Here is a 10,958-nt window from a genome sequence, read left to right on the forward strand (position 1 = left end):
TCCATACCCATTGTTCTGGCCTCAGATTTGGAGTAGTTCCTATTCAAACCCACAACAGGAGGAAACCATTTGATAAATCACCTTTTCATAAAAACTACTAACCACAGCCACAAAGTCATGTGGGCATAGGAAAACCCTCTTGTGTTTCAAGGAATGTAGTGGAGGATGCATATACTAAACTTCTGCCCCTTATCTTGGGGATTTCTGACATATTGGGAAGAGTTGTCCACCAAGAAGCTCGTAAATGACTAAAATTAGTGCTTCATGTAACTATAGGAGAGATGTACTCCAAGTAAATTTTCTGCATGCAAGCCCAGTATTTTTAAAATTTATGAAGATTCAGTTATCAGCCTCAAATATATTTGAAATCCTGCATAAAATTCAAGCAATGGCTCCAAATAATACATCTTTAAATGAGTGATGTAATGAGAACTCTCTAATTATCCTTTAAATCAAAAGCTCTATTTTATTAATCCATTATAAACCCAAAGGGAAAAAATGCCACTGAAACTAAGCTACATTTTGAATTTTCCCATCTTCAATTAGCACAAAAATAATTCAACTTGCTCTTTCTAATTCATTAAAATTATGCTATTGTTTTTGCACTACTGCAATACAGGTGTAAAACAACCTAATTTAAGAGGTGATGCTGCCTCTCATTTCCCTACAAGCTGCCTCTTAACAGCCTGAGTCTGTAGGGTAGATGCTCAGGGGCATGCAGCAAAATCAGCAAGCAATCTCCACTGTAAGCAGAGAAAATAGGCTCCAGGAAACTTTGCAGAAAATGAAAGCCAATTGGATAATTTTTGTTTTTTAAAATCAGTAAGAGCAGCTTTCAATCCCTCACCCTTTTACAGCAATTAATAACCCACACATGTAAGAGCAGAGGACTCTATATAATTAAAAAAGCATTACTTTGGCAAGAAGAGAGAGCCTGGAGTATGTAAGTGCAGGGTTTTATTTCTTTCTGTGAAGTATGGATGACAGGTAGAAGAAAGCTATGCCAAGTGAACTGTTGGCAAGCAACTAGCCTTTTGGTTAACAGGCAGCTCTGTTTTGTCAAGTCTATACGTTTGTGTTCACTTAGGCAAGCTTTTCTTTAAACATTAGACTTAGATGCATTCAGTCATGAGTTTTGCACCAAATTTCCATTTGCACCTCAAAAGAGGTTGCTTTGTTTCAGCTTGTTTTCTGATTACTGTGAAGTGTCAGGAACACTTTGTTGTATAATGCTTTTAAACATTACATGTGGATCTTTGCCTAATTGCTCTGCCACAAAATACTATATACATGAACATGAACCTTCAGTTTTCCCAAATGTCATGTAACAGAAACCAAGAAATAAGTAGCTGTAAACAGAAAGAGAAACAGGAATTGTTTTCACATAGCAAAAAATAAGCAAACAAGTATGAGTAATGCAGGGCAAAAAACAAGGTCCTCTAGCAGAAGAACTGTGTGGGATAAAATGGCATCCAACAGCATGACCTCTGAAAACAGTATGTTTCAAGTAGCACATGTCAATATTTAATCCCACCACCAGAAAAATGAAGCAAATTACAGAAAAAAATGCCTCAAAAATCAAAATGCATACAGGACTTCATTCACCAGAGACCTAAAGATGGAATGGAGAGTTTATTCATAGGGAAAAGTCTATAAAGGGATAGCATTCAGCTTTCTAACACAGCTACTTCACCCAATCTGTATTTTTTTCAAACTCTCCTCTTCTCTCTCTCAAAAAAAAGAAAAAGTGTTATGAATTGACAAAACCATTCATTTGGCTGTTCCCCCCCATATCAGTTCTAATAAGGATAAAATACAACCACTAACACATATTAGTGGAGCCACAATAAGAATAGGAGATATCCTGTCTGCTACCTTTGGCTTATTAAAGGTAGTACTACTAAGGAAAGGGAAATGCAGGGAAAAAGTACAAGATGAAGATTGCACAGGGCTTTTGCTGTGGGGTGTGTAGTCTTATAAACTTAAGATTTTAAGCTAAATTTCACTGCAGACCACCCGCCCTTTTCACAACTGTAATGCCACCTCATCCCCCAAAGCTGTCTTCAGCAGACCCACAAGGAGAGGTTTGCCTGTTTGGGTAGGATTGTATTAACCATCAAAGAGTTCTGTCCATTCCTTCAGGGACAGGTAAGAACAAATGAAACCTGTTGACAAAAATATTTTGCTGGTCCTAAGGTCATAAATACTTAGATGAACACTACTAATCTAAGTATAGTACACTGAAACTACCACCAAGCATCCCACAGTAGCTGGTCACCTCAGTCCAAAGTTGTCTAAAAAATTCTTCATTTGAGAAGGAAGGTGGCGGGGGGAACCTAAGGGGCTTTCTACCTAGTCCAGCTTCTGCCTCAAAAGAAAACTATCATCAAGAGCAGACTGGGTCTGCATGGCTTTGCCTTGATGAGTCCTGACATCTACTTGCTCCTCTGGATGACCTGCTGGTGCGCCGCACTATGCTTCTAGTAACAAGATTTTCCAACATCCAACCTGAATCTCTAAAGAAACAATTGGTTGTCACTCTCCCTTGGTGTCACGTGGCACTACTAAGTACAGTTTGGTCCTACTATTTTCATAATCATCCTCCAATAGCTGTAATAGCTGTCCTTTTTCATCCAAGCAAATAAGCTCAGCTCCCTCAACCTAGACCCCTACTCATAAAAGTAACTTTTCACTGGAATGAGACATGGCAATGGAACTTGATCTGAGCTAGAAGTTTCTGCCTTGACAAAAGCTGTGACCATGTGCTCAATTAACACTGGATGAACTAGAAAGACGTCTGCTTTTCTCTTCCCTCTACTACTGGCTGCGTATACAAGGAACTACTACTCAGATGTTTTGCATTTGCTTCTTATGATTCCTCTTTGTACTGCTGACAGAAGGGATATGTTAAAAGCTCTGCATCCTCTACAGAAATGTCCACAGAATTTCAGACCTTTCTATTTCAGTACTCTCAGATATTTTGCATATTGAATGTACTTCTATTTTACAAAGATATCTAAAATCAAGCCACATAACAATAAAAAATAAAGTTACCAGTTCTTATTTCCTATAGGAGTTCTTTATGGGTCCTTAAAAAACCCCCAAATTTTATCCAGCCGTTTCCAGTTATAGTCATCTCCAAAGATTTCTTTTTGAGACAATGTAACTTCAAGAGCACTGGCAGCTAAAAAAAAAAAAAAAAATCTAACCTTTATGGATATCCATTCATTCTGGTCCCTTTTTCAGTCTATTATAAATCAAATCAGAAATCAACAAATAACTAAGAACCTTCTGGCTGGAGTAAGCAAAGTGGAACTACAACAGTTTCAATTATTCCACCTGTTTAGAAAATTCATTATCTCAGTCCTAAAAGCTTTCTGCACAGTTCTGCACTAATGACATTTTCCCCCATTTTGTTTCCAGCAGCAGACTCCACCAGGGACTCAGCAGCAGCGGGGACCAGCTCTAGCAGCTTAGGAACTGCTTGTACCACGTAAGAAAAAACACTTCAGTTGTCTTTGAAATTTGTGAAGAAGAATAGTGTAAGCTTTCCAGAAAGCAAGAACAGTGCTGTAGTAATCCTCCTGGCAGCCCCAGGGCCATCACCACAATTCAGATGACCAAACTCTTCTGCTGCTTTGTGAGGGAGGAGTATTGAGATCCACCCAGCTCTGACCTCCAGTTATTGCCACACCATTAGTCAAGTGGCCCTTTTATAGCTGAGGAAGTGGACAGATTTTTCTTCTCCCTTCCTCTAACTCACAACAGCAAGGACAGGTTATTTTAAAATAAAAAAAATTACTTCATGAAACCACCAACACCATCTTCTGATGGAATGTGCCTTAATCTTAACACTACCCTGCCCTCATCCTTCCTGTCCACACTCACCACCACAGCTCCCATAGGAGGCATATCCTGGTCTATGCATTCCCAGTTTTTAACAGCTTGTGCCTCCAAGACAAATCACATGCCTCTCTTGTGGGACCCAGCAATCCAAATGACATGGCACACTTCATCTGCCATGGTATAAACTGGACTGGGTTTTCCAAGGAATTAGAGGGAAAGAACCAGAGAAATCAGATACTTTCTGGTAGCTGCAAGTAGCACAAGAAATACACTACACTATGAACAGGAAGCAAAAAGCACAAAGCATTATGAAATTAAGTGAATGACTTGAGTAATATAAGACCTACCTCTAACTGCCAACAGGCAATACACAATCCTGAGAGTGAAATACATTATATACCTTGCATCACCCAAAGCTCTCTCTAGATGAGATATAAATCCCATGTCTTTTTTCCCTGCTCCTCACAATACAGCATCCAAGACAAGCAGACACCAAAAAGCACTTTGTTCACCTGTTCTGCAAATGTGAAATCCAAGGTGCTTAATTAAAGCATCTTTATTAGATTTCATTAACCTGAAAAGCTAAAATTTATTCATTCAAAGATTACAATAAAGAAACAGCTTTAGGAAGGTTAGCATTAATATCTTGCAATGGAAGGTAGCAGAATGTCCCAGAATTACGAAGCTTGAGAATTTCAGCAGATACTTTGACACAAGGTTGAACATGATAAAATCCCCAAACCTTATCACCTTGTATTTTTTAAGAAAAGCCAGTTCCACATAATCCTCTTGGGACTTTTACAGATCACACCTGGACCAACCTGCAAAGCTGATCATATTTTGACCTAACACTTGACAGAGAAGTTGAACATTATGGATATAGCAACACTACTGCTGTTATGGAAAGAGCATTGCCTCATTCAGGGAAGTGAAAGCATGGCCGGCTTCCCAGGAATCAGAGAAAGCCTAAGCAGAATAAGGACTGAGACACTCCAAAATCTTGCAGATCTCATCAGCACCAGCAAGGCAAGGGCCTGAGGGCTCAGGGACCCACACATCAGCAATGACCAAAACCACAGTCAACTGACAAACACTGCTCCAGTAACATACCCAAAAATCTCCTTGATGTTATCTATCAGTATCTCAGCACAGGCAAAGGACAAAAACTCTCAAATGAAGAAATGGCCAATAAATGCTGAAATAACTAATGCATCAAAGCCTATGCTAAGCCTTTCCATGCTCAAGGCCTATGACATCCACACAGACATACTGCACAGCAAGGAAATACTCCCCTTCATGAAAACCTTGTGCGCACTTGGAAAGCCCTCTCAGGAAACAAAACCGTGCCTCACCCATATCCACCAACAGCCAGTTTACACAGCTCAAGCCAACCACATTTAGACATCATCTAATCTTAAAACAGGGTGTCTTTTTTTCCTCTGAGACCTGTGAATTCAACCATGCTACTTCCAGTCTGAAATCATTAACAAAATACTTGGAAGTCTTCTTCCTCCTTAAAAATGTAACAGTCCTACCACTGCTGAGGAAATGAGTTCATTGTGGATATACTGTCCTGAGCAACCACTGGCTAGTGACAAATCTCCCATTCCTGGAAAAGAAAAGCAACAAAACCAACTATTGGCTCACTTCAGTAAGCCTAATGGTACAGACCAGGGATGTCAAACTAGAGCTGAAAACATGGATCTTCCCATATTTCAAATTATCTCTTTTCAGAGGAGGTATGGGATGATATAAACTCAACCTCACAGACCTCCTTTTTGATACCATCAGGCATGAAATATTTCTCTCACTAGGGGGGATACCTCAAAAGGGCCCACAAAAATATCGTTTGGGTCCTTCCTGGATAAACTAGGGGCAATGGAGAAAAGGCAGCAGTAGAAAGGTGCTTCCACATCACCTCTTCCTTCTCCTGTAGAGATCTACAAAGCTCAATTCCCCATACACTACTTTTAAACATCAGTGTCAAACCACCAGGTGAATTAGCCAGCAACAGTCTCAAATTCTGCCAGTGTGAAAACACAACAGACCTATTTAACATTCAGCACTAACAACTGCAGCACCGTCCAAGCAAGGAGGAATAGCTGAAGTTAAACCCAAACCTGGAATTCAGTGGAGAACAGAGGAAAGCCCTGTCAAGAGTTTGCAGCTGCAGACAGACTCCAGGTTTGTTGCTTTAAGATACATGATCCCAGCTGGTCATAGGTCAGAAGTATTTCTGGACTTTACACTGACATTATACTTTCATACTGAAATGCTACTCAATAACAGCATGGCTGTCTCAGCTCTATCTAGGCAAAGAGTCATCTGTGTCCCCATGGGCAGCCCATGAAGCCTTCCAATCCAGGAAATCTGATTACTCCAGAACGTGTTATGCCTTTCCCTAGGAACACAGCATGATACCATCATCCTCCCATCTTCCAGGCTGCATCCTCACAGTGCTCAAACACCTACCCACTATCTTACAGCTCCCTGAGGCGCCAGCCCTGGGCAGCAGCAGGGCTACCTTGGGTTCTGCAGAGGAACAACCCCTGACAGTCATCACTGCTGTCAGTGACCCAACGTGAGCGCAACATGGTGGCATGCAGCTGCAAGGCAAAATAAACCGCTGAGTTCTTCAGCACTTTCAAATTTTTGAAGAGGTCTACTCTTTCTTCATACCTGTAGTTGATTGAGCCATATAGTTTTATTCCAAAGCTAGTTGAGTGTTTTGATACTGTGTTTCTCTAAGCCCTAACCCAATCGATTGTGTCAAATGCAGTTACCACAAATAATCCAACCACAATGATCAAGACAGCAAAATGCACAGGCAAAGAAAGTATTCGCAGTAGAAAAGAAAGAGATTGTTTTTGTTTTTGAAAGTTTATTCACGAGAAATGAGTGACTTGAAACTGAAAAGCATTTTTTATTAACACTCTGCCTTGACTTTCATTTCAATGACATTTTAATGAACACTTTCTAAGTAGCTCTACTTGCAAATGAACGTGGGAGAATATTGAAGAAAGGTAATGGGAGGGGAAAAGAATAATCCATCAGTCATTTTATTTCTTAGGCGCCTCTGAGAAAATAAATAATAATTCATCAGGGGAAAAGTGATCCAGCAAAGATTCGACTGTTAAAAAGACATCTGGAAAGGAATAATAAGTAGAATGGAAATGTCTGAATTATGATAGAGGGCTATGAAGAAAGATACAGTGTGATCTGGAAGCCAATTAAGTGACTTAATAATTCTTCAAAGATGAAGGCAGTGTGTTCACATTTGTCCTGAGTACTTCAGCCACAGAGAGCTAACAATAAACTGTCAGAAAAAAAAATTATAGAAGAGCAGTAAATGTGATTGTAGGACTGGCTGGAGCCATGAGAACTGAGATTTCTACCCTGGTAACTGACAGCATGAAAATACCTTCTTTGATAACAAGTTTAATGTGATTCATAGTTCTTTATTTCTACTTTTATTGCCAGATTCAACAAAATTTAGAAATGTTCAAGTAGAACTATAGTAAGATCTGTGAGGGCCTATTAAAAGGGAAGTGGGGAGTGAAGGCAATATAAACAAGAGAACTGTTCATTCACCTAGCATGGCATGACTTTCAGTGAGAACACGCCAAATCTAAATAAATTAGGCTATATAACTCTACTTGGCAGCATAAGGAGTAAAATAATCATATAGTGTTGCTGAGATTCCAAGAGCTACCCAGAAGATGCAAAAAATCTAACACCATCAGGCAGCAATGGGAATACCAATTTAATACACTTTTTCTTTCTCCCTGCCATAAATCAGGACAAAAAGTTAACAGTGTCTTGTAACCAAGCTTTTAACCCAAGGAAAAGCAAAACTAAGAAGGTTCCCCAAACAGCAGTCACATACCACTGGTGGCAGGATTCCTGTACTACTTTTGCTGTGGTCAGTATTACCACAGTTTAAGAATCCCTAGGTTGGGAGAAAAAGCATTTAGTACTGCACAGTACAATTCTAGAGACTGCAGCCAGAAGAGAAACTGCAGAGCATCTGGAGTATAAGAGACGAAAATTTCACCCACCAAGTGTTAGCAGCAAGTAGACTTTATTTTTAATCTTCTTATGACAACTGTTATTCTATAAAAGCCAAATTTAAGAAAATGATGCTCAGATGAAGATTTCAGCATCACAATCCCAAACATACCAATTCCAAAGATTAGACATCTTGGCAGGGTTGCTAAACCCAGGCCATTTCTTCAGAGAGAGAGCCATAAATAATAGAGGAGTTAAGTTTCAGAGGAGAAGATATGTTGAAGTGACCCACGTTATATCATCCACCCACCTGCACAATGCAGATAGGTACCACTCCTGTGGTGACGGCAGGGATACCACAACAAATCAGCCCATCTCTTCAGCTGCAGGAAAACAGGCACCATCCTGCAGCTTACCTTGCACGGACGGACAGACGGACCCCCACACTGTACAAATCATCAGGGTGGCCCACTGCTATTCCAAATTTCACTGACATGCATATGCCTGCAGCTATGGCAAGTGCTGAAGACTGGCGTGCCCCAACTGGGAGCTCCAGCCTGTGGCAGAAGTTCTGTTGCTCGGATCTCCAACGAGCCACACTGGAGCTGGCACCCCACCACCACCTTATCACTGGAGAGAGAAACCGCAGGGCTGGCTCTACCCAGGGACTCATGCATCCTCTAAAAGCATGAGGTTGACACTGCACAAAAGGGCCTTGTCCACAGAGGGAAAAACTACATCCCTTCCAGCAGCAGTATCAACTGTACTCGACAAATGCAAATAGTATCAGTGCCAAATACAAGCTACAAATTGACATAATTGGTGCTGGAGCAACTATTTTTTTAACATTAAATATACTCAGAAACTGTATGAAAGATGATTTCCTCTAGTCCTTGAGAGTAACTTCAGAGCATTTCCCAGAAGAGCTGAAATAGGCTTTTGGCCCTAAAGCTTACTGCAGGTACCTTTTTCATTTGCACAGTGTGGTACATGAACACACGAAGGGAAAATAGAGGACAGATGGCTAAATTGATGCATATTTACCAAGGTACGAATACCACGTTAAAATCATAAGCACTAGGCCAAGTCACATGTTTAAAATTAATTACACTTCCGCTACTACCTACAAGTCCACACTGCTTTAAAAATCTACAAGTCTGAACAAGATACGTCAGTGTGACACGATCACTTAAGTATATTAATCCCACATGGATATCCTCTGCAGCTGAATTAAAGGCACACAAGTTATTCCTTGCTACTGCTCAAATACATATTCAGCCACATTACTGCTGTCTGTTTCCCTCCCAGCAGAAATGTAAATATGCCCAAAAGAAACAGAAAACAAAACATCTGGAAACAGAACCCTATAGGCAATGTTCTCATAGTTCAAAAAAATACGTGTGCATATTCTGTTCATATGCAGACAAATAAACATGTACTACAAGGAATAAATATATAGGGTTTCCCCACAAAACCAGGAGTAAGAAAAACATTTAATTTCTGACAGTTTTTCTGCCTCTGTCACACTCACCTTCACGGGTGACAGTCCCGTGTCGTGTCCCCCCCCACGAACCTACCCAGCGCTATTCCCCGCTGGCTGCAGCGAGCCCCCGGCGCAGGGATGAAGCGGGCGGGCATGGAGTGGGGAGGGAGGATTTGGAGGAAGCCGCTGGGGCGGCCACGGCCCCACGGGGCCCTTTCCCTTTCCCTTCCAGAAGTAACACAAAGTTATGACTCCCGCTCGCCGCTCTCCCCGCTCGCACGCCGTGCCAAATGCTGAGTTAACAAAACCATAAATCACCGCTGAACCAGACGCGACGGCCCGGCAGCAGCGCCCGCCGCCTCTCGCCCCGTCCCACGCCGCGGCGGCTTCCCCAGGGAAGCGGAGGGGAGGCGAGCGGCGGGGGCAGCGGGCACCCGAACGGGCGCGGGGCTCGGGGCGCCTTCCCGCGCCCTTGGCGGCGGCAGCGGCAGAGACCTCGGGTCCAGGTGCGGCGGGACGGGCGGCGGCGGCAGCTCCCCGCGCAGGGAGGCGCCGCGGGCCGCCGCGGCCGCCAGGCTCTCCCGGGGCCGGCGGCACCGCTGCCACGACTCCTCCCCGGGCCGCCGGGCAAGCCGAAGTCCCGCCGCCGCCGCGCACCCGCCGCGTCCCCGCGCGGCCCGGCCCCGCGGCGAGAGGACACGGGCTGTCCCCGCGCCGTGGCCCCGCAGCCGCCCGGAGCGGGGGTGGGCTGGCGGCGGCGCGGGGAGAACTGGCGGCGGCGCGGGCGGCTGCCTTACCTCGGAGCGGAGCGCGGAGCGGGGGTACACCCGCTTCTCCCAGCCGGGCGGAGGCGGCTCCGCGCAGCGGCGGCTTGTCACCTCTCCCGCCGCGACCGCGACGGCGGCGGCTCCTCGCGTAGGGGCGGTCCGGCCCCTCCCTGCCGGGGCCGAGCGCCGCTCGCACCGCCCCGGGGCCGGGCCCGCCCGCCGCAGCCCGCGCCGTCCGGCTGCCGCCGGGGCCGGGGAAGGGGCAGCGGCAGCGCGGGGGCCCGGGCTCCGGCGGGGGTGCGAGCCGGCCCGCGGTGCTTTTCCTGGAGCCCGGACCGCCTCCGGGACGGGCCGGAGCGTTTCCTCCGCAAAACAACGGGGGCAGCGGCGGGCGGGCGGTGCTGCAGAGCGGCCAGAATCCTGGGTTTGCGTCGTGTTGGTCGGCTTCCTTTTGACTGCTGGAGCTATGGCGTGTCACCGGTTACCGTGGACGTTTTTCTGGAGGAAACAAACGCGTGGCTTGGCTCCCAGGGCTTATTCTTCCCGCATTTTGACCGAATTCGTGAGCAGTTTCTGTTCCTGTGAAGTGTTGTTCACAGGCAAAATGGGCTCTCTTCCCCTCGCCCGCAGCAGCCAGCGCGGGCCGCCGCTACCCCTCTGCCCCCGTTCTCCCACAGGCCGCTGTGCCTGGAATAAGGGCTGACACCTTTCCCTAACAAACCTGGAATATTCCCCATACAGAAAGAGGGGCAGCCGCACTGATTCCCAGTTTGCCTCCAGCCCATCAAACTGTGCGTGTGCTCCTATGCCAGGTGAAGCTAAAGGTGCGGTTCAGCGGAGCTGTCGGAGCACTG

At 44.9% G+C, this 10,958-nt stretch overlaps 1 protein-coding gene across 6 annotated transcripts in view; it reads right to left on the reverse strand.

The window, feature by feature from the left end:
• The window catches only part of MBNL2 (muscleblind like splicing regulator 2), a 105,655-nt gene extending 95,430 nt beyond the window's left edge, over positions 1-10,225 (reverse strand). For all 6 annotated transcript variants that reach the window (XM_053970637.1, XM_053970634.1, XM_053970638.1 and 3 more), the window contains exon 1: positions 10,135-10,225. The gene's annotated coding sequence lies outside the window, so the exon portion shown is untranslated. The remainder of the gene's footprint in view (positions 1-10,134) is intronic.
• Between the last annotated feature and the right edge of the window lie 733 nt (positions 10,226-10,958).

The sequence above is a fragment of the Vidua macroura genome, chromosome 2 (genome assembly GCF_024509145.1).
Source record: "Vidua macroura isolate BioBank_ID:100142 chromosome 2, ASM2450914v1, whole genome shotgun sequence".
In the NCBI taxonomy this organism is placed as follows: Eukaryota; Metazoa; Chordata; class Aves; order Passeriformes; family Viduidae; genus Vidua; species Vidua macroura.